This window comes from Canis lupus, chromosome 13 (assembly GCF_048164855.1).
Source record: "Canis lupus baileyi chromosome 13, mCanLup2.hap1, whole genome shotgun sequence".
Lineage (NCBI taxonomy): Eukaryota > Metazoa > Chordata > Mammalia > Carnivora > Canidae > Canis > Canis lupus.
Window position 1 is genome coordinate 40,796,205 of NC_132850.1, and position 24,221 is coordinate 40,820,425.

The 24,221-nt window shown below is 40.7% G+C and overlaps 1 protein-coding gene across 6 annotated transcripts in view; it reads left to right on the plus strand.

Annotated features, from left to right (window-relative positions):
- Positions 1 to 24,221, plus strand: part of NR1H4 (nuclear receptor subfamily 1 group H member 4) — a 110,986-nt gene that overhangs the window by 28,202 nt on the left and 58,563 nt on the right. For 3 of the 6 annotated variants that reach the window (XM_072773279.1, XM_072773280.1, XM_072773278.1), the window contains 2 exons: positions 9,077 to 9,310; positions 10,992 to 11,227. The gene's annotated coding sequence lies outside the window, so the exon portion shown is untranslated. Of the gene's footprint in view, positions 1 to 5,720; positions 5,841 to 9,076; positions 9,311 to 10,985; positions 11,228 to 24,221 lie in introns of all 6 variants that reach the window. The other 3 variants (XM_072773282.1, XM_072773284.1, XM_072773281.1) reach the window with 2 other exon arrangements.

The following is a 24,221-nucleotide window of genomic DNA, read 5'->3' on the forward strand; positions in this document are numbered from 1 at the left end:
TGTTCTACGAGCACAGACTTTGACATCAGACTCCCTCGACAGAGGCTGAGCTCGTCGTTGATTAGCTACATGCTGTTGGGTAACTTATTTAACCTCTTTGTGCCTCAATTTTCCTGTCTGTGAAGTGGGGAATCACAATCGCATCTCCGTCCTGGGGCTGTGCCAAGGATTAAATATGAGAATCAGGTGTAAAGTGCTCAGAATGCGTGTGGCACGTCGTAAGCTCTCGATAACTGTTAGCTGTTGATTGCTCTGTGGCCCATGGTTTGCCATTGGATTCGGTGCCGCGGTGCACAGCCTTGAACGAGGAAGTGACCTCCAGATACCTAACAGCCCTTTCAGCACGAGCACCTATCGATGAGGACGAGGCTGGCCTCCACGTGGTGCCGTCCTGGCGGCCCTGTAGTACCAGGCGTGACCTCTTGAGGTGCCCCGGTGCCGCAAGGTCTGGGGGTTCGGGGGAATGGGCTGGATGACAGAGCAGCAGCAGGGTGTTGTGTGGGCTCGGTACACCTTATTGTTTACCAATAAATAAGGAAGCATTTCAGCATTTTCACAATCACTACAGAGCATGTGGAGCATACTGGAATTTCACTCTGTGTTCAAGGATCATTTCACACCCGTGCAAGTGTCTTTTAGGATCGATTCCTGGAAATGGAATTACTAGGTAAGGGTCATGCATACTTGCAATCTGTCCTCTTAGACATTGTACCAATTTACATCTCCACCAGCAGTATATGGAAGTGCTTGTGTCATTCATTCTATTTTTTTAAAGATGTATTTATTTATTTATTTATTCATGAGAGACATACAGGCAGAGGGGTAAGCAGGCTCCCTGTGGGGAGCCCAGTGTGGGACTCCATCCCGAAACTCCAGGATCATGACCTGAACTGAAGGCAGACGCTCAACCGCTGAGCCACCCAGGTGCCCCAGGAAGTGCTTGTTTCTTCATCCTCACTGGTACAATATATTAGCAGACTTCTTTGTATCTCTGCCCATCATAGGTGAAAAGTGGTGTTCCAATGTAGCTTGCATTTCTTTCATTATGACTGAGTGTGGATGTCTTTTTATGTGTTATTGGCCATTTATAGGTCTTTTTTTTTTTTTTGTCTTTTATTATGGTTCCTATTATGATTGAGTTTATGTGTCTTTTTATATGTTCAGGGGTCATATGTACATCTTTTCCTGTATATTATCTTTGCATGTGGTTTTACTCCTTTTTCTTTCGTGTTGATCATCTTCTTATTGATTTGCAGGAGCTCTTCATACATCACATGTAATTAATTCTTTTACTTAATTAACTATAGAGATTTTTTTAACTTGGTGCTGTGCTAGGACTGGAGATAGATTTAAAAAAAACATCACTACAGCACTTGCCTTCAAGAAGCTTACAAATTGGTGAAGGGCACAAATGAGGAAATAAACAGTTGCAATAATGAATAAAAAGTATGTTGAGAGGGGTGAACACGGCGTGCTTTGAGGGTATGGAGAAGAGATAACATTCATATGGACCATGCTGATTAGGGAATTCTGCAAAGGGTAAAGAAAGACTTTGAGTAGCAGATGTTTAATAAGTGATTGTTCTACGGTATAAAGACTGATGTTTTAAGTACTTGGTTGGCTCCCATGTTTCAGAATTTTCAGAATCATTTCTAAGGATACTGCATCACGATTTTCATCATATCTGATTCTGCTCCATTGTCACGGCCTATATTCAGCCCCTGAAACACAAGAGGACAGTATCATCACCACCGTAAAGCTCTGAAAATATGCCTTCTGGATGATAAGTAGCCCTGTCCCCACTGAAGACAGATAGCTTACCATTAAGCTATCAGCTGAATTTCCCAAACAGATGGGGGCCTTTTCAAATATAAAATGGGCCATGTCCCAAATGTGTTCTTTGTTCTATGTATTAATAATCTTTTTAGCAAGCTTTGCATTTAAAATGCAGGTTGGGCATAATGTAACACTCAGGCCCAACACCGACCCTCATCGTTCTATTATATCTTTTATTGAGAACCTGCTGTGAATGTTTCACATCCAATTAACCTGTATAGTAGCACATGGCATTAAATGGGTCATCCTATTTTAAGACTTTTTTTTTTTTTTTTTTTTTTTACAAGAGTTGAATGCAGTTTGGACAATCCACTCCAGCTGGGGCTGGAACAATTGAATGCAAGCCTTGAGCATAACAAAAGTTCTAAACAGCTTCTCTTATATGTTGTTCCTATTGCACAGTGGACTTTTGAAATGGTGTAGGTCATAAACCCTCGAAGCAGCTTGTCCTTTATTTACCAAGGTTGAGAGCCACTGCTTCAGCTCTCAGCAGTGCTGAGGAAAGAATGCCATGTTCATATCAGGAAGACTTTATGTTATTAAGTTAATAGACTGAACCGGCTACACAATTTGTGGGGCTCTGTGAAATGAAAATATGAGACCTTTTTTAAAAAGTTACCAAGAATTTTCAAAACCATAACAATAGAGCATCCATCCAAACATAGAGCCTTCTAAGTGAGAGACCCCTTGTGACCACAAATGTTGCATGCTCACAAACAGCCCTGTTGATGGACTCTAAGAATCTGCAGTGGATCAGCACAGCACGGACCCCTGGGACCACAGATATAGAAGGGGCTTGGCTGTCATGTGGTTGGACATCCTCATTTTGTAGGTGGTGAAACTGGGGCTTAGAGAAATAGATGAGTAGCCCCCAGATACCGGTAGGGAGAAGCAGAGGCAGATCTATAACTGTAGACATAATGTGCTGAAAATATGTGGAGAAGAGAGGTACAGATTACTTGTCACATCCTGAAATTTATAATTTAACCTACTATAAAACCATGACTTATGTTATATATTTTTAAGTAGCTAATTTTGTATACCACTGAGAGTTCCATCACATTTCCATCAAAAGCATTTTCCTACCAGGGAATATAAATAAGATGTGCGTCCTTTCTCTGTTCCTCTGGCTTCCTTCCCCACCAGATTAAGCCCTGAATCCAAGCCACAGCAGCCCAGATTCTATGATCTTTTGGCTAAGCAATCTTTTTTTTTTTTTTTAAATTTTTTTTATTTATTTATGATAGTCACAGAGAGAGAGAGAGAGGCAGAGACACAGGCAGAGGGAGAAGCAGGCTCCATGCACTGGGAGCCTGATGTGGGATTCGATCCCGGGTCTCCAGGATCACGCCCTGGGCCAAAGGCAGGCGCCGAACCGCTGCGCCACCCAGGGATCCCTTGGCTAAGCAATCTTGCCTAGATCTTACCATTGCTCAGTTAGATATCCGCTGTGATCTTACAACTGTGTTATATTGAACTCTAGGCCTCGTCAACACACACGTATGTCAATAAAACAAAAGCTCCACTAATTGGTATGTATCTTTCTACTTACAATGGAAATGTTAACTCTGCTATTTTAAAAAATACACTATTACACTGAAAATAAACAAAGGCTGTTTATGACCCACTAACTTGATTTTATGAACCACTAATGGGTCATGTCATGCAGTTCCAAAGACACTGCTTGGATGTCCATGTTGCTTCTGTACTGGGAGGGCTAATTGAAAACAGAAGGCATCTCATAGGACATTTCCTCTGGAAAAGAAAAGTACCAGCAAGGCCCTCACATGCTGGTGGAGGGCAAGAAATAGACACATTTAGATCCTATTGGGAAAATATAAAATGGCCCCATCTGTCTGAAAGCAGCCTGCTAAGTTTACTATAGAATCTTTTTTTAAAAAATTATTTATTTATTCATGAGAGACAGAGAGAGAGAAAGAAGCAGATATACAAGCAGAGAGAATAGCAGGCTCCATGCAGGGAGCCCGATGTGGGACTCGATCCGGGGACTCCAGGATCACACCCTGGGCCGAAGGCAGATGTTCAACCTCTGAGCCACCCCGGCGTCCCTTACTGTAGAATCTTAAAAATATGGTTGCCCCAACCCATTAATTCCACTCTAGAAAAACAGGCCAAGGAAATAATCTTAGATGTAGCCAAGGGTTTAGCTACAAAGAATGATCATTGTAGTATTATTTACAGTGGAGGAAAATTGGAAATAAGTCAAAGTTTCAGCAGTGGGCCATTGATCAATGAGGGCTTTATACCTATGAACTGAATATTATATAGCTATTAAATTATGTTATATATATAATGACATATATAGTCATTAGTGATGACTGTAAAGATTTAGTGTTATTAAAATTTTTATGATATAGTAAAAGAAGAAAGCAGAGTCAGAACAATATATTCTACATGACATTTTTTTTAAAGAAAAGAGATGTGATATATCTCTTTGTATTAAAAGTTAAGAAAATATATCAGTGTTAATATTCTATGGTAAGAATATGAGTACATTTTATTTCCTTATTTATGATTATCTGTATTTTCTATTTTTCTACACTGACCATTACTACTTAGGAATTAGAAGCAACAATAATAAAGGAATCCTCCAAAAAAAAAAGGGAGGGTCAGGGAAGATACAGGAAGCGAAGTACATTTGATCTAGGATAAGTGGAGAAACTAGCTTCCTAAGTGCAAATAGTAATGTCCTGTCTCATGAGTTACATGTTAAAACAGGTTGTAAATATACATATATTTTTTTATTTGAAGAACCAATATTTTTTCTCTTAGCTTTTCATTTAAATTCAATTCAGTTAATATATAGTGTATTATTAGTTTCAGAGGTAGAATTTCATAATTCACCAGTCCGTATAACACCCAGTGCTCATCACATCACTTGCCCTCCTTAATGCCCATCACCCAGTTACCCCATCTCCCCTCCCACTTCCCCTCCAGCAACCCTCAGTTTGTTTCCTAGAGTTAAGAGTCTCTTATGGTTTGCCACCCTCTGTCTTTTTCCCCCCTCTGTCTTTATTTTATTTTCCATCCCTTCCTCTGTATTCATCTGTTTTGTTTCATTTTTTTTCATAATTGAGTTTTTATTGTTTGTCCTGAGAATCAGTACCGACATTTCGATTTGTACACAATTCTTAATGTACATACCGAAAATCTAAAAAATCACATGGTTGTGATCCTTTTCTAAAAGTTATTCCAGTGATCTTCCAGCTTAAAATTTGGAAGCCAATTTTCCTTAATAGTATATCAAGTATCAATATCTTTGAATGTTGATAGGCTGTTACATGGTTAAGTCCCATTAATTCACAATTTAATACCATGATACACTACATTCTCAAATTTCCAATCCTACACAGCACATTACCATTCCTAGGAAAACTGGACTACCATGACCAAGATGTAACAGAGTACATGGGAATTCTGGTGGGGAAAGCCAAGATCTAGGAGTGGTTTTCTTGAAGAAACAATTGTACCAAAAACAACATGGGAATAGAAGTAATTTAAAATGTTCAAGTCCTATTAAATGCATGACTGACTCCAACTTGCCATTTAGTATGCTTGGTATTATAGGATATGGAAACTACCCCATCTATAGAATGTTGAACTGATACCCAAGACAATCAGAGCCTCCCACACTCAGTATCCTACTATTTTCTGGTTTGTACCAAAAAACAACCAGCAAATGATTTTGCTGCAAAAAAAAAAAAAAAAAAAAAAAGATTTTGCTGCAAAAAAAAAAAAACAACATTTACAGTTTAAAAATGGGTTGAGGTGGGATTCCCTCTTTCTTCAAAATGTTTCTGCAGCTACTAAAAAATCTTGCCTTTACAAAATAGTTGATGACAATATTCCTCTGGATTGTACAGGAAGGAGACAGGGACCACTGACAGGACATGGTATCTGATATGAGTCAGACTTGGCTTCTCTCTCTCCTGCTTTGGAGGAGGCTGGATTCTCCTCATTTTTAGTTTCTCCGTTTTCTGCAGGTAGGTCTTCTTTTGTTTCTTGGTTCTACTTCAACTTGTTTTCCCCTTTGTTTGCACTTTTTTTGTCTAAAGATTTATCCCTTCCTGCTGCCTTTTTGGGCTTCCTATCCACTTTTGCAGGAGCAGGTTTGGCTGACAACCTCCCCGACCTCCTATTGGGCTCCTCCTTCACTGCCCCTCAGCAGAGATGCTGACTTCACTCTTGGGCATCTCGGCAATGGGTCGGTGCCTGCCTGGGGCCTGCAGGCCTGGCCACTGCCCCTCCTCCCAATGCCCCCCTTTTGTTTCTTAAATTCCACATTTGAGTGAAATCATATGGCATTTATCTCTCTCTGATTGACTTCTTTTAGTTAATAGCTTAATACCCTCTAACTCCATCCACATCATTATAAATGGCAAGATTTCATTCTTTCTGATGGCGGAGTAATATTGTGAACATTTCATTTTTAAAAGGTTCTGATCATTAAGACTGGCTATCCAGGCTTAAATGAATGTCCAGCTATGTCCTTCACCATCTCTGGTACAGATATCTCTGCAATGCAGGCCCCGTGACTTTAATGAGTCACTTTCAGGTTGATTGTAAAGAGATGGGTCAGAATCTCATGATTTCTAGCTTCTAGGAGATCTCACATCTTATGGGGCTGCCAGTGCTTCTGTTTGCTCTTTTTACACCATGCATTTTCGTGTGATATTTCATGTTAATTTTCACAATAACCCTGTAAGGTGGGCACTGTTTTCCATTATCCTATTAGTTTGGGGAGAAAGAACTAAGACCCAGAGATTGACTTGCTCAAGGTCATAAGATAATACCAGAGTCAAGACTCAAGCCCAGGTCCCTGGCTCTAATACTCACCCTACCATGCTGTCCTAGGTCTTACAAATTTTCTCTGATTTTGAGAGTACAACTTCTTCAGGGTTGTGGTGCCTAACCAGAGAAAATAAGTTATTTAAGGCAGTAGAATAAAGACCACTGCAGACAAACTTCTGATGAGACTGATTCAGTGTTGGGAACAAGATTCACACTCATAGCCAGCACTGAGCCAACGGGGAGAGGCCAACTCAACTACCCATACTTTCTTTCCTGCCCTCCCTCTCTGCATTTTAGTGTTCTCATAGTCACTGCCCTGCGACGCTGAGTGTCCTGTCTCTGTTCTCTTACCATGGTGGTCACCCGCGCCTCCTGCTCTTAGGTTAGGTCACATCTTTGCTATACTAACATTCAAGGTTTACCTATTCTGCTTCCCATTTGCTTTGGGATCTTTTATTTAGTCTTTGACCTATGATGAACTCATTCATTAGGGTTGAGGGGAGGATTTTCAATTAAAAAAAAAGGAGGAATCCTGGAGAAGATAAAGAAGCCAAAGTATTAACCAAAAAATACCAATTTCTGTGAAAAGAGATCTTTGTTTTTGGCAGAGTGACTTTCATGCAACACATCTAATGCTAAAGCAGAGTTGATCACTAACAATATGTTCATAACTTCCTTCATCTCTATCCTAATTCAACAATTAATTAAAATATCCTAGTATTGATAAGCGTTTCATAAATATTTTGACCTCCTGTTTCCCGGCTTAATAGTGGAATAAAATATAGGAGAAACTATGTTAGCTTTGGGGAAAACAAACCTGAGTTTAAAGCCCTGCTTGATGGCTCTTGACAAGTTGCTGATCTCTAAATCTTGGTTTCCTCATTTGTAAAATGGAGATAATACTTCCTAGCTTCTAACTTATAAGGACTAAATATAAGAGGCCCTCATGCCCTCAGTAGGGTGCTGAGTTGGCTTGTTCTGGCTCACAAGAGCCATTTGTGAAGTTTTCAGGAATTTCTGAGCTGGTTGTTAAACATAGCCACATCAAAAATTAAAGTATATAAACTTCCAATTAAATACATTAAAAAAAGATGTAATAGATACTCAAAACTCATCACATCCTAGTTATTTTGCTATATTTTACAATTATCTATAGTCCTCTGGTTATTTATATCTATTGTATGTGTAAGGTGGAAATACTCAGGAATGGTACACCATCTCATGTTAGATACCATCCTGTTGATAGTTTGCTATGATGATGAGAATATTTACACTACAGAAATGGGCAAAACTATAAATCAGGATTGAATTATTGCTTGGTCAATTGTCTAAGGAAGGCAGGGCTAGCAGACAGAATTTGGCCCATGGATATCTTTGTACAGCCTGCAAACTAAGAAGAAATTTTGTATTATGAAAAGGCTGCAAGATATGACAGAGACCAGATGTGGCTGCAAAACCTAAAATATTTATTTTTTGGCCCTTTAAAGAAATGTCTGCTGTCTCTTGTGTAGGTGGAGAAAAATGTTAATCAGAAAGATTAAACTTCAAAGTGTGTCATGCTTGTAGCCTTACATTGTGAGGAGCACACACACACACAAATGAAGAAATGTTTTCCGCTGTTTGAAAACTACCGATTCAGCAAAGAAGCCGCTTGTGTTACTGATTAGTGAATGAATTTCCAATATACGTGTTGGGACTGAAAGAGGGTACAATTTAATAAATATAATTTGTGTGAGGGTAGTGGCTCAGTAGTATATCACGGATGTGATTTCATGACAACAAATGCATTGGGAAAAGCATTCATGGGCCAGAATGCAGTTCCATTGATCAAATCATAATTGGAAATCGGCTCAATATAAGAGTTTGGCGAAGCCCAGTGGAAGTCAATTGGCTACGTGGAATTTACAACACACAAAAACTTTGTGTTCTGTTATTATTTGTGAAAATGTTCTATATCTCTAAGATCTAAAAAGTTGAAACATGTGAGAGGGCTTCCGTGCACGTGTGTGCATGCGTGTGTGTATACACCCCTCTCTGAAAGCCAGTTGTCAAATGTTACCCAGAACACCACTGCACATACCCCCACAACCCTTATTTCTTCATACCTCCTCCAGGTTCTTAGTTGAAAAACATGGGCCCTCTTTACTTCATAGGATTATCCAAGCTACCTCCTGGCTCAGAGCCTTTGCTGTTGCCTTTTCTTTACCCTCCTCAATACCTTTCACTCCCCCTACCCGAGATCCTTCAGATCCAGTCTAGTTGGCCAGATATGATAGTGTGAAGTGCTCAGGGAAAACCAGTAGTAGCTAATGCTGACATAGTGTGTCTCTATATTACTCTAGTTGGACCAGCACTTTGCACATATTAACTGATTTAATCTTCATCGTAACACTGTGGAACAGGCAGTCATTATATGTCAATCTTACAGCTGAGGACACATAGAGATGTTAAGCTAAACCCTGAGGTCTACCATCATCCAGTTGATTTGTGGCAGAGCTGAGATTTGAACCCAAGTAAGAGATTTCAGAGTCTATGTCCTCAACCCTCACCTTCCACTGCTGCTGGGGAGAATGAAATCACAACACAGGCTCTCACCATCCAAGAAGAACTGGTCTAGGAGTCATGCAGGAGTCCTTTGGACAGCTCAGAGCTGCAGAGCAAGGTGAGTGTCATCATGGACCCTTCAAGTGGGAGGGGAGAACTTACGGGGCTGGGTTCCCCCTCTTCCTTGTGATGAGGGGTGTGTCTGGGTCATGCTTCCATATTTGGGAGCCCGTAGGCCTGTTGGACCTATGGATGCTAGTCAATTAGAGAAGTAGAATATAGCACTCCTGAGAGGTTTGAATGTACACCTTCCACTAACTTTACAATGGGAAACATGGGTATGTGCCTATATATGGGCAACACCCACAAACCCATGTGTGCTCACGCTATTTTGGAAAGTTGTCCTTTTCTCAGTTCACTCATTGATTTAGCTAACAAAGAGTTACACAATACTTTCTCCATGGGAGGCACTCTGCTAAAACCAGGGATGGATACAAAGACAAGTTGGCCACCATGCTTTCTTTCCAGAATTTTTTCTTGTATAAGCGGTAAGTAGGTCACTATAATATACAAGGTCAGAGGATTTGAGGGACAGTGAGAGAAGTACGAATAAAGGATGGGGGGGGGGTTGGTGGGCAGAGTAGGGGCAGAGGAGGAATGGGGTTGGCTTCAGGGAGAACTTAGCACTTGAGATGGCCTGGCAGACATGAGGATGTGAAAGGAAGGTGCTTTAGGTAAAAGAAGGAACTTGTGCAAATGCACAGAGCCAGGGCAGCTTGGCCAAGGTGGGCAAGATGTTAAAGTCTCTGAAGAGACAGGAGGTAAGAAAATACTAGAAAGATAGATTAGGGTGAGATTGTCAGAGGGTGGGAGGACTTCTAAATGTCAGACCAAAGCATTTTAAATGTATTTTTTTCAACAGTGGTAACCCCTCAGGGGATTTTGATTAGGAGAGCATCCAGCAAGGTGCTCACTAGGTATGTAGTATGCAGATGACCAGTCAATATTAATTCAATTGATAAAGCAGAGAAATAGTAATGGATGAAATTTATGGGGTGCTTGCTATAGGTCAGGCACTTTTCACACATTTCAAACCATGCATGTAATTCTCACCACAGCTCATGAGAAGCTCTACCTCTACCTCATAGAGGGGGAAAGTAAGACTCAGAGATGCTATGTGTCTTGTCCAGGGTTGTGACAAACAAGTAGGCATGTGACCAAGGCCTACACTTTACGTGGCTATGCCACTTGGAAAACAGAGACAAGAGAAGAAAAAGAAAGAAACAGAAAAGGAATATGAGGCCAATGTTGTTCTTCAGAAAGGAGGCTGTGGTAGGCCCAAATTAGCCAAGGAACAGAGTGGGTTGGAAATAAGAGGAATTCCAAAGATAGAATCCACATGGATCTGTTATTACTTGCTCTAGGAGGCCCAGGAGAGAAAAGGGTCAAAAAGGCTCAGTTGCAAAAAAAAAAAAAAAAAAAAAGGAAGGCTCAGTTGCTAACTTCAGCCCCCAGGAGGTGGGAGAGCTATTAAAAGAAATTGGGGGGTGGGGAGGGGGAGGATGGTTCAGTTCAGACCATGCCTGTGGAACCTGGGGACTCAGAACCCTCCAGGGGAGTCTGAGAAGAAGTGTTTTACAAGGCGAGCCTCAGGGCCCCTCATCCAGGTCCCATTCCCTACTCTGAGCTCTGGGAGTTTGTTCTGGGAATCTTGAGGCCCTCCCAAGTTTCCTTTCTATGTTTATATCATTTATCAGAGAAAGGATTGTTAATGACTAATCTGTGTTCATGAGGCACAGAGCCAAAGAAGAGATGTTGCTGCTGAGCTGGAAGGCTGCCTGTGATCATCCACAGCTTTTACTAGAGCTCCCTCCTCTTCCTCCTCCTGCTGCTCACCCCACTGTCTCCTGGACTCACCCCAATGCAAACCCAGGATCTGAGCGCTAGTAGCAAAATCGCTGTGGTTCGGAGAGGAGGCCTGGACTCAGAATCCTCCCAGGCCTTGAAGGTTCATCTCCAGCCTGAGACAACCCAAGTAAGTAACCTCATTCCTCAGGGGCCAGGTGTCTGTCTCAAGGTGACAGAGGGGAAGCTGTCATTCAGGATTTCTCTTTCACATTGAGAAGTTTGGTTGATGAATGAATTCTAAGTCAGTAGAGTTTGAGGTAAAGTCCTGAAAACAAGAAGGGGAAGAAAAAGATAGAAACTCTAAAAACAAACAAGAGGAAGCAGGAGTTCATGGGGTCTAACAGCTGCTTACCTTATTAACAATTTAGGACTATCGTTTAAACATTGTGGTCATCCGGGAAAATTACTGGAGACGGTGAATTTCAGGAATGTCTCTGTTGTGAGTCCATAGACAATCTGACCTGAACAGTGTGCTCGATTTGGGTGATTTGTCAAACCTTGCTGTGACTTTGGAAATCTTGCTAATGTCAAATGACTTGGGATCTGGGGACAGGATGACATTTAAGCCATGCTTAACCGAAGTAAAAGTTTTTCCTAGGAGAAGAGTGGCTCTGAAAAGCTTTCTCTTTTGATTTTGGTTGTAAACATGCTTTCCACTTATCATGTTACTACTGGATAGAAAAATTTTTAAAAGACAGAAAATGTTAGGAAGAACTTTGATATTAAAATTATCCAAGGTCCAGATCTACAGATAAGGCACCTGTCCGCTTACCGCCGCAGGGAGTTAGGCAACTAACTATAAGGGGAGCCTGAATCCTTTCTCTTAACCGAGTTTTTACTCAGAAGGGGGAGGTGATACACATGACTCACTTTGGATTCTTCCTCTGGGAAACTCACCTGAGTTTGTTTGATTGATTGATTGATTGATTGATTTAATTTTAATTTTAATTTTTTTTTAAAGATTTTATTTCTTTATTGAGACACACACACACACACAGAGAGAGAGAGAGAGAGAGAGAGAGAGAGAGACAGGCAGAGGGAGAAGCAGGCTCCATGCAGGGAACCTGACGTGGGACTCGATCCTGGATCTCCAGGATCACACCCCGGGCTGCAGGCAGTGCTAAACCACTGCGTCATGGGGGCTGCCCTCACCTGAGTTTTAAAGACGGCCGGGTTTGAAGGACCTCGGCAGTATCGACAAGAAATGCAGAGAAATAATCGTTTTGAAATAATGAGCCATCACTGGGTTTCTAGCTGTGATTTTCTGAAATACTGGACACTTTCATCTTTGAGCCACCCCCTCTTCCAAATTATGGACCTGTGCCATTTGCACTGTGGACCTTTCTGTTTTTCTCGGGGTGTTGCAATGTGGCTGATGCAACCTGCTGGGAGCTGATAGGTACCAGCCAGGGATGACACACTCTTGTCCTGGGACCCTCTCTCAGGCTGTGGTTTCCTGCAGGCTCCTCTGGTTTCTCCCCACAGCTGGAGAGGGCGAGGACTGTGGCCTGGCCTTCCCATACCTCCCCCACCTGGCCAGGCTCTAACAGAACCACCCAGCCCTTGGGAGGCCCCGGGGAGTTTGTAAGCAAAGGAAGGGAAGTTTGCGTAGCCGTGGATGTGTGAAGGAGCTAGCTGCCTGAGAGCGCCCACTGATGAGCTGGCTTCACCCCACCGCCTGTTTCCTTCTCACTATAAGCCTACTTGGAAGTTTTTTCTTACATTCATTGGATAGGTGAGCAAACAGGCTCAAAGAAGACAACTCATTTTTTTTCTTACTTTTTTTTGACTAACACGCTATCCCCCCAGCGTGGGGTTAGGCCTCACACCCTGAGATCAAGAGTCACATGTTCTACTGGCTGAGCCAGCCCACGTGCCCTCTGAGGGGACCCAGAGCCCATCCAGGGTTGCAGTTAGGAAGGAGCAGGTCCTGAGCACGAGGCAGGCCTTTGTGACCCTGTGGCCCTCTCCTTGCCACCCCCACATTGTGGGAAGCTGGCAAAACCTGAGACCTGGATGACGGGAGGCTGCGCAAAGCAGCTGGCGGATTTCAGGGGTGATGGGCGCAGGTGTGAAGAGTCCTAAAGCCCCGTGGGGTGTTTTGTAGGGGCCCTGCCATGAGCAGGGGCAAGAGGAGGCGCTCAACGCCAGCTTCAGCCTCGAGATTGGTCTGGGAGTACCGGTCGGGCCGTGAACCCCCAGTCGGGGTGTCCCAGAGCCACTAGGCACTGCTGTGGCTCAGAGCTGCAGGCTGGGAAAGCGGAGGTGGGGGGGACCCGCGTCCCCATCCCCGTGTGACCCACGAGAAAGGGCTGGCTGGTCCTTGGGTGGTGGGGTGGCCACAGGAAGGCAAAGGCACGAGGTTACGGTTCTTCGATGGGAGAAGTTCCCCTTGGTTGGGCTGCGAGCCTCCTCTCCCCTTTCATCCTAGTAACAGGAAGGGCTAAGAGAAACAGAAACAGTGTCCTTGTGTCCCTCCTCGGAGCCCCTCTTCCTTCAGGGGGACCGGTCCCCGCGGCGCAGGTGTCCTCCTTGCCGGACATGCCCACCGCCTCGCTCCCCTCCCTCCCACCCTCCTGCCCTGGCCCCTGTGCCCTCCCCCGGCAACTCTGTTCTTTCAGCTCGTCCCTTCCACATTTGGTGACAAGCGACTGTCAGCTATTCGTACTCCTTTTCCTTTATAAGTTTGTGTCAAAATGCTCCTGACATAACGCGACTTGATGGTGAAGGGAAATACCGCGCGGAAGTCACGCAGCTTTTTTCTTGCTTAGGTCTGAGCATTATAGCAGAGTTCCAGTGTCTACATTTGATATGTGTGAATATAACATCGTTTTGAATCATTGTTATTTTTCGAGATAAAATCCTAATAAAACTTGGAGATTTTACTTTCTGCTCTGAATACAATCAATGCTGCAGTCAACATCCTGTGCGCCTGTGCAAAGGACGATATTTAAGAGTCAGAATTGCATTTTATTTTAATATACACTGCTTGGGGGCCCGCCAGAAAGACTAAAATCGATGACACCACCAGCAGACTCTGAGAATACACATTGTCATGCAAGAAACTTTTTTTTTAATTTTATTTATTTATTTATTTTTTTTGCAAGAAACTTTTGATAGGTAGAAATGGTATCTCCTTATATTAATTTGTATTTTTCTGATTATTAATTAATTTCAGACGTTTTATAAAGTTTATTGGCCACTTTTATTTTCCTTTCAGTGAATTTTCCTCTTTATATCCTTTGCTAGTTTCTTTCATGGATTGTTTATCCTTTCTGTTTTTATTTATAGCAGTTGTTTTTATATTGTTTGTACTGATTTTTGGCTACTACTTATGCTGTAAACATTTCCTCCTGGTTTGTTCATGTATTTAGCTGTTCATGGTGTCTTGATCTGTCTTTTTGATTTTAATATAGTCGAATTTATTTTTTTCCATTTATTTCTTGTTTAAGAAATTCTTCACCCTTTCACTCACACAGGTCATGGATGTGTTTTCTTATATTTTCTTCCAATAATTTTATGATTTTAAAAATCTTTGATCCACCTGAGAATTATTTCAAGAATGACACAAGATAAAAATCTTTAATTTTTTTTCCCTCAAAGGAATAGTTCATTTTCTGGACGCTATTTCTTGAGTAGGTCATCTCCACTGTATGCCCTCTGCCTCATGTAATGCCTGCTCATGATTAAATTCAAAAGGCAGCCCACCACCCTCAGGAAGATTTCCTAGTCACATACATGCTTGACGCCCACCAATGATTCCTATTTAGGATAGAAAATTGAAACTCCTTACCATAGTCAACAAGGCCAAATGAAAGCTATCTTCTCTCAGACTTCATCTCTTATACTGTCCCTTTGCTCACCTGTCTCCAGCCTCATCAGGCTTTTGCTGTTCTTCCTGAATTCCAGGCCCACGCTCTTAGCACTTGCTGACCACTCTGCCTTTGGGCTTATTTCCCTCTTGCATGGCTTACTTCTTATCCTCCACTTCTCAGCTCACACGTCCACTCTTCAGGGAGCTCTTTCAGGTTCATTCTATCCAAAATAGTGTCTGATGGCATCGCTCTATACCTCATCCCCTTTATTTTCTTATTAACACCAGTGGAAATCTCACTTTTTATTTGCAAATTATCCATCTCTTCTGCTAGAATGTAAGCCTCTGAAGACAGGTGATTTTTTTTTTCTGTCTCATCTATCTTTCCAAAATCTAGATCAAACCCTGATACCTAGTGGGGAAATTAATGAATGTTGAATGAATGAATGTCTTTACTTGTGCTCCTGAAGGGACTTGTGCTTACCTTTGTCATAACAATCCCCAGACTATTTAATTGGGTTTTCCTTGCCTGATGTTTCCACTAAGCTTCTTGAAGGATCATGATTTTTTTTTTTTTTTTGGTCCTTATATGTCTGGTGCCTGACACAGAGTCAATAAATGTATACTGACTGAATAAATAAGTGAGCAAATGAATTCCTTCTGCATTGACACTGGAAACTGACATTGAGATGTCATTTGTAAAGAGTAAATACATTACTTAAATACTCACTTTCTTCAGATGCCAATAAGACAATGGCCAACATGCCATATTGTTTATTTAGGGGATTATAATCAATATCTAATACTATGTAACAAGCTACCCTAAAACTTAGTGGCTTAGAAAAATAATGATTATTTCTTATAATTCTATGGGTTGGCCAGGTGGTTTTCCCTGGGCTCGATCATGCTACTGATTTCAACTGGAGGATCAAGTAGATCTTATTCCCATGGCTAGGTCCTTGATGTTGGCTGTTGATTGGTATGCTTCGAATGGCTAAGTCTCTCCTGGAGTATTTCATTCTTGGTCTCTTTATGGAATCATGGTCTTAGGACATCATTCCAAGATGGTGAAGACAGAAGCCACAGGTCTGTTGAAGCTTAGCTTCAGAAGTAGAACAGTTCTATTGGTCACAGCAGGTCATAATAATAATAACTCATTAAAGGGGTGATGAAATAGACTTCACTGAATAATGGGAAAAATTGCCAAGTCAGTTTTTTGTTCAAGATGGCACTGGTCTCATTAAAGCAATTTGCATGACTCTTTATGGATTTATTATGAGCCTTTTTAGGACTCACTCTGTGCCAGAAAATGTATATCCATTATTTTTTGAGACAGACTCCTTTCTATTTTGAGCATATCAAACTACTATGGAATAATGCTATGAACTAATGCCTCTGACAATCTGAGAAGTCCTTTAACCCAGATGCGAATGTCTATTAGACACTTCCTTAAGTTTTTTTGAGCTCTTAGTAATGGATCTTATACCCATGATGTGATACCTGGGGCCATTTCTTATTTGAGAATTTTCTGCCCAATGGAAAGACCAAAAAATGCAAAACAGCCTTACGTTTTGACTTAGCATGTCTTGAACCTTTTGTAATTTGCTTTAAATTCTGCTTGCAAAATGAACAGCACCTTCCTCAATTCATCTCTTTCTTTATGAATCTTATCATGTGCAGCTAAATACACCAACTGGCACATTCATTATACTACTTGGAAATCTCCTTAATCATTGGTCCGCAAGTTCACTAGGAAACTTTCCACCTTTTGAGTTACCACAGGTGACAGTGTTGCCAATTGTTTCACGATTACAAAATATAACCCATCCCCTTTCCAGGTTCCTATAGTAATTTCTTCACTGTTCTTCCAATTTCTGGAGTAGTCTCCTTAGTGCCCTTCCAGGCTCTGCCCAATTCCCAATCTCCAAACCAAGGCCATATGTTTTAGCTCCCCCCCCCTTTTTTTAACATCCTCCCTCTTCCAGGTACTGCTTTCTGTATCCGTTATTTTTTTCTTTGTAACAACTACTCCAAAGCATAATGACTTAAAGGAGTAATGATTACTCATAATTAATTTCATAATCACTCATAATTAATTCTCATATTTCTATGAGTCAGCTGAGTAGTTCCTTTGCTAGTTGCGCATGGACTCATTCATGTGGCTTATTCAGATAGAAGATAAACTAGAATGGAAGGTCCAAGATTGTCTTACTAATATGTCTGAAGTCATGGTGTAGCTGTCAGCTGGGACATTTGGGGTGTTCTCTCTGTACAAGATGTCAAGATGTTTTGTATCTGGGGGCATCTGCACAGTGTGTCAGTCTTAAGACAACATTCCTTGATGAGGAGAAGAAGCTCCTAGGCCTCTTAAAGCCCCGACTCACATGTCTTGCATCCACCATTCTATTTGTCAAAGAAATTACCACATCAGCTCAGGTTCAAGGGCTGGAGAATAGATTTTATTCTAGGCCCAGACTCTTAGCACTTGCTGACCATATAGACTTTATCTATTGATGGGTAGTGGCAAGCTCACATTGCAAAAGGGCATGTAGAATGGAAGAATGTGTGGTGCCTACTTTTGCAAATAACAAATAATTTACATAAATAATAATCATAACATTTCAGGACCCCAACAAATTATTTGGGAAAAAAGATGATAGGTCAGTAAGCAGAGGTCTGGTTGACTGAAGTATTTTTGGTTCACGATACCTGAAGGTAATATGCTTTTAAATGAAGACTTTAGAAACACAAAAGAAGAAACAAAATAATGGGCAACCTTGTACAGGCTTAGTTAATTTGTGCAAATGAACACATTGACTGCCTTAGGCAGAAGTGACCTTGCAGAACTGCCAATTCACCCTCACTAGCAATCGGTAGGTGGTTAGTGACAGTCTTGGTAGGAGAGCTACATGAGAGAGCATGAATTTGGAGTTAGATGTGGGTTCACATCCCAGTTGTGCTTCTCACTAGCAGTGTGACCTTGAACCATTTGCTGAACCTCAATTTTCTCATCTATAAAATGCGTATATTAATACCTACTTGGCTTATTATAGATTAAATGAAATAACATAGCACTGATGCTGCCACATAGCAAGTACTCATAAAATGGTAGATATTATTTTATTCCATCTCCCCCAGAATATGTACTAGTTACTGTGATAGTAATAAATACTGTCTGGTTCCTATAAGGCACCACTCTCAGAGTAATGAGTTCCAATGACCATACTGTGTGACTGCTGGTTGGTACTGGCTAAACATTGTGTTATAAATCCCTCTGGACTTTGGGAAGAATCTGTTTACCTTAAATTTGTATTTTTGCCCTGAAAAGAATGACTTCAGTTTGAGTGCTTCTGGGAAGACCAAATCCCTGGAAAAGATAAATTTTTTTTTTTTTTTTTTTTAAGAGCTCCTTTCTCTCTTCTCTTAAGAACATTCTTCTGAACTTTGGACTGAATCCAGGGCTTCCCCTGGGCGTGAAATAATGGTAGCTACAAGAAGTCTACTTTTCTCCTGCTCTTTAAGAATGATTTACATAAAAAAGAATGATTCACACATTTAACTTTGCCTTCAACAACTGGGTTCATCTGAGAAAAATGTTACCAAGGATGGTGTCCTTGGGTGTGAAGAGTTTGTAGAGAACCAGCACGTTACTGGTTTTTATCTTCATCTTCTGAGAACTGAGATTCTTCTAAATTAGAGTCAAAGCTATTTAATTGAAACAGGGTCTTTCCAAGGTCTCTATTTGCAAATGGTTTATGCCTCATCAGAGGAGCTCCACATACCATGAACTTCCTGTGACACATAGTATCTAAACAAGTTAAAAATTGATAACCAGAAAGTGGAAGTCTAAGTTACGAGTCACTATGCATCTTATCACATTAAAAACAAACAGTGTGTACCATCTCTAAAACTATTCCCGGGCCCTTAAGTTAAGACTTAGCTTACAGCATTATACAAATAAACATAAAGTAAAATAAACATTTTGTTCCTGCTTCTACCAATACGCAAGTCTTAAACTTTGAATCATCGCTTCTTTCTTTCCTTCCTCCTTCCTTATGTCTGCTGTATTCAAGTCTCCTCTTTTCCATCTCTCCAGACACTGCCATGCTGAGCACCTGATCACCTCCCTTCAGCCATGAATTTCCTCCTTTCACTGCCTACCCTCCCTATCCCACCTTCTCACTAGAGTACTCTTGAACACAGATCTCATTATGGCACTCAGCATTTCTAGTAGTGCCTCAGGGACCACAGAGTTCCCAAACATTTTATAGAAAGGAATACTTTTGGGGCACCTGAGTGCCTGCCTTCAGCTCAGGTCATAATCCCAGGATCCTGGGATGGAGCTCCGCCTCGGGCTCCTTGCTCCGTGGGGATCTTACTTCTCCCTCACCCTCTTTGCTCTGCCCTCTGCTTGTGCTCTCTCTGTCTCTCTCTCTCAAATAAAATTCTTTTTTTTTTTTTTAAAGAAAGGAATACTTTCTCCTCAGAGCCTTAAGAATGTGTAAGAAACATAGAATTCTCTATGAACGTGCATAAGTTTACAGATGAGGAAGATTTTTACATATATAATTTCATTTGATCTTTTTCATTATGAAATATTTCCCATTTGCAAAAAAAAAAAAAAAGAGTAATATCATCACCCTCCCCCCTTGTATTTACCTCCAGCTTGATAAGGGAAGCTTGACAGATACTATGGAAATTCCCTGTGTACCCACCCAGTCATCCTGCAGCGCTCTTCTGACTGTGGGTTCAGCACTTTCATCAAGGACTCTATAGGTTGGAGCAGGAATTGCGAGTGCTTTCTATAAAGACCAGATAGTGAATATTTTAGGCTTTGGAGACTATGTGGACTGTGTCAAAACTACTTAATTCTGCAATAGTTGTGTGAAGATGGCCATAGCCACGTAAACAAAAGGGCAAATTTGGTCTTGGGGAGGCTGGATTTGGCTCATGAATCAGTTTAGGGACCCCTCATTCCAGCATTGATGGTAATACATTGTATTGTTCATGTATCTTTAAACTTACATACATTTTATCAAACTGCCTATATTTTTCCATAACCTGATTCTTTTGCCCAATATGACATTTTTAAAAAAGATTTTATTTATTTATTCCGAGAAACAGAGAGAGAGAGGCAGAGACACAGGCAGAGGGAGAAGCAGGCTCCATGCAGGGAGCCCGATGTGGGACCCGGCGCTCCAGGATCACGCCCTAGGCTGTAGGTGGCGCTAAACCACTGAGCCACTGGGGCTGCCCCCATATGACGTTTTTAATTTTATTCCCATGAATGCATATAGTCCTAGTTCATTCACTTTAATTGCTGCATGGCACTTATGAATATACTTACAGCATTATTCATATACTGTTTATTATAGTCATTGTCTTGTTGATGGGTTTTTTATGCTGTTTTCAGATTTTTGCTATTGGAAACAATGCAGTGAGCATTTTTGTCCATGTCACCTATACAGTTGTGTAGAAACTTAGGAAAAGTTATACCTTTTAATCTTTACAGCAACCCTACTACTTAGACTTTTAAACCAGCATTCGGCTGAAGCTCAGGGTGTAGTGTGGGGATGAGAGTGTTAAGTGATAGTTCCAGATCATACATGAAGCTATGAAAGGTGAACACAGGTCCCCATCCTAGCCTTCTCATATCCCATCCCCCATGACATTTCTGCTAGGCTGCAGGTGTCGTTTCTGTATATGGGTAGCACTGCTGGGTGTGATAGGGGAATTCAAAAGAAATATATGATATTTCATCATAGATAATTATGATTGCTATCTTCTTCAAATTTATGATCTGGTGCGATAGTGGGGAAGATGACAGATGTAGTGAAATCATTAATTAGCACACGAGGGAAAAGATAAATGACAGAGTATCCAGTGGGAAGTTGGGGCATACTTGGAAAAAAAAAATCTACAGAACTGAGAGCTCTAAGAGTACATCAGAGTGAATAGAGGCATACCTCGCCCATGAAAGGCATGTTATAAGCATATAAATCTTCCTACCTAAATATATAGGCTTGGTACCATCTCAAACTCCTAAAGTAACTTAAAAAAATGTGACATGAAATGTGATGATTTATTACAGAGATAAAGAGATGATAATATCTTAGGAAATACTGAAAAAGAATGAACAATAATAGGGAAGGATGATACTAGTATAAGTTAGAGCTGTATGATCAATGGGAAACTAAATTCAGTGTCAATAAAAGAAGGAGCATAAATCAGTGGAAAAACGTATGCAAAAAGCAATTCCAAGAAAACTCACCTTGTGCCATAAACTAAAATTAAAAAAACAATGAAAACAAGCTTTAAAAATTGAATATATTTAATTATATAAATGGAATATTTTTTCAGGTATAGATAATTAAAAGACAACTAAAAGTGTCTGTAGTAAATATTCCAGAATGCTAATACATTCAATATGCAACGAACTCTGCTAAGTCGATAAAAAAGATGAACACTTCCATAGAAAAGTGGCAGAGGACATAAACAGAAAGTGGAAAGAAACTATCATATATGGATGATAAAGATGTAAAAACAGTTAAACTTTATTAGTAATCAAAGAAATGCAAGTTAATACAGTGAGATAGGATTTGTCACCTATCAAATTAGAGAAGATTGTTGAAAGTAATGCTAATGAAGGTGTGGTGAGAAAGGCACCCTTATTGAATGCTGGTAGGAATGTAAATTGGAAAAAAATTATAGGGACACCTGGGTGGCTCAGTGGTTGAGCATCTGCCTTTGGCCCAGGGTGTGATCCTGGGGTCCCGGGATCGAGTCCCACGTTGGGCTCCCTGCATGGAGCCTGCTTCTCCCTCTGCCTGTGCCTCTGCCTCTCTCTCTGTGTCTCTCATGAATAAATAAATAAAATCTTAAAAAAAAAATATAGGATGCAACTTGGCATTCTGTAATGCTTTTTTGTATTGACTGAATTTACTGCAATTTTAAAGCTACTTCCATTTAAAATTAAATTTTAACAAAGTGAAATAAGCCAATCGAGGAAAGACAATTATATGGTTTCACTTATATGTGGATTTAAGAAATAGTGCAAAAAACCTTAAGGGAAGGAAGGGAAACTAAATGGAGAAAAATCAGAGAGGAAGACAAACCGTGAGAGACTCTTCACTCTGGGAAACAAACTGTGGGTTGAAGGAGGGGAGGCAGGTGGAGGGATGGGGTGATTGGGGGACCATCACTGAGGAGGGCACGTGATGGGATGAGCACTGGGTGTTACACTGTATGTTGATAAGTTGAAATTAACTTAAAAATTAAATTTTTACAAGTTTTCAGGAAAATAGGGAATGAAAGGCAGGGACGTCTGTGTGCACATTCATATATTTTTTTTCTCTTTGCTCTGATTCTAACCTTAATCCTTTATGTATTGGCACATGCGTGAGTTCATCTGAATAGAAATGATGGCTCTCTGTTATCTGGGCTTTTATTACTAACTCTGTAGAATTTTGGGGTTCTCTGTCTACAGCTTTTCAACGTTCAGTATTTAAACAGAGTGTTTTAACTGTATTTCTTAAGAGGTGTTCCCCTAGTCCAATGTACTCAGGCATCTCTGGCTGTGGCTGGTGCCTGGGGTGTGTGTGTGTGTGTGTGTGTGTGTGTGTGTGTGTGTGACTTCCTTCCCATGTGCATGCTCTCTCATCACTGTGCACCAATTTCTCTATGTGTGCTTGTGGAGGAGAATGGTCCATGCTATTCACAGAGAAAGCCTAAGGGGCAACGTGCAGTTTCGATGAAGTGGACACTGATAATAATTAGTAATACACTCAGTCCAGCGTATTTTTTATTGAAACATTAAAAATCTTAAACTCACTAGATTTTTTTAAGTCCAAATTTGTGTGCATGTTTTTAATTGCAGAAAAGTATGATAGGATGATCAATAATAGGCATTCAAGTAATAAAATGTGCTACATTAGAATAAAATTCTGCGGTGAAGTGGAATGAAATGTGAGCTCACAGAGGAATGGGAATGATAAAAATTTTTTCTAGATGTTGAAGAACATTTTCTGGTATTTCTTTGAAGGATGAGGGAGGCTATTAAATTGCTGTGGTATTTGAGTGATTGAATAGATTTAAGAGTAATGTAACAACGTCAATGTAAGATGTCAATTTTAATGATATGTCAGAAGTAGTTTTTTGCGACTTTTTAAAGTGAAAAACTACAGATATAAACCCAAAAACCTGTTGATGGAGTACATTGTTTTTCAAACTTTTTGTAGGGAGTAAATGAACAAAGCAGTTCAAAGGTGACCAGTGTAGAGAATACCCATTGCTTATGCTCAACCCTCAGAACTACTCCTTCTAAGGAAGGGAGGATGTGAGGGGAGAAAAAAAGCCTTCAGAACTAAGGTGTGGGATCTCTTGGGAGTCAGTCTTCCCATTGCAGTTCTTCCTCCAACAAGGGGGTGAAGAATATTAGAGAGAGGAAGATGTAGAAGTAACCCTAATTAAAGAAATAATCTATATGAAAACACTTGTTAAACTTAGGACATGATAGGTGCTCATTAAATGACAAGCCAGGTGAGGTCAAAGTCACCAATCCCAGTAAGGAGCTGCTGAGAAGTAAAGACCCTACTATGAGGTGGATGTAAGTGAGCTTACACGCCCAAGGCAATCATTACCTATATTCATAGATTGCCTATAGTATTACCTAGTTAAAAAAATTTTCTTCTTCTGTTATTTGTTTAAGGCAGGGGTTATCAAACTCTTTCTGCAAAGGGCTAGCTAGTAAAAGTTTTTGGCTTTGTGAGCCATACATTGTATGCACCAACTACTCGACTCTACCATTGTTGGAGGAGAAAAGCCATAGATATTCCGGAAACAAATGGGTGTGGCTGTGGGCCAGTTACACTTGACAAGCACGTTTGAATTTCATATAATTTTCATGTGTCATGAAATATCCTTCTTTTGATTTTTTTGCTACCTTTCAGAAGTGTAACACCATTGTTAGCTTGCAGGCTGTATGAAAACAGGTGGCTAGCCAGCTGTTCAAGGCCACATACAGTGTTCAAGGGCCCTTTGTACTAAGAGTGGCTGTAGTATCGGAAAGATACACAAGGAATCGGCCCTCGTAGTTGTATTTTGGGAAGGAAAATGGAAAACAGAACTGGAAGGAAGACTTATTTTTCAGGGTAGTGTTTGGTGTGCTCACCATGTGCTTCCATTACCATTCCAGAAATTAAAGAGTTTCCTTTTCTTTAAGCTTCCCCAGGAATCACAAGTCCATCAAACCCAGTTTGAATAGATCTGCCAACTGTTTTTGGATTCTGGAGGGCTTTCTTGTTAGCTA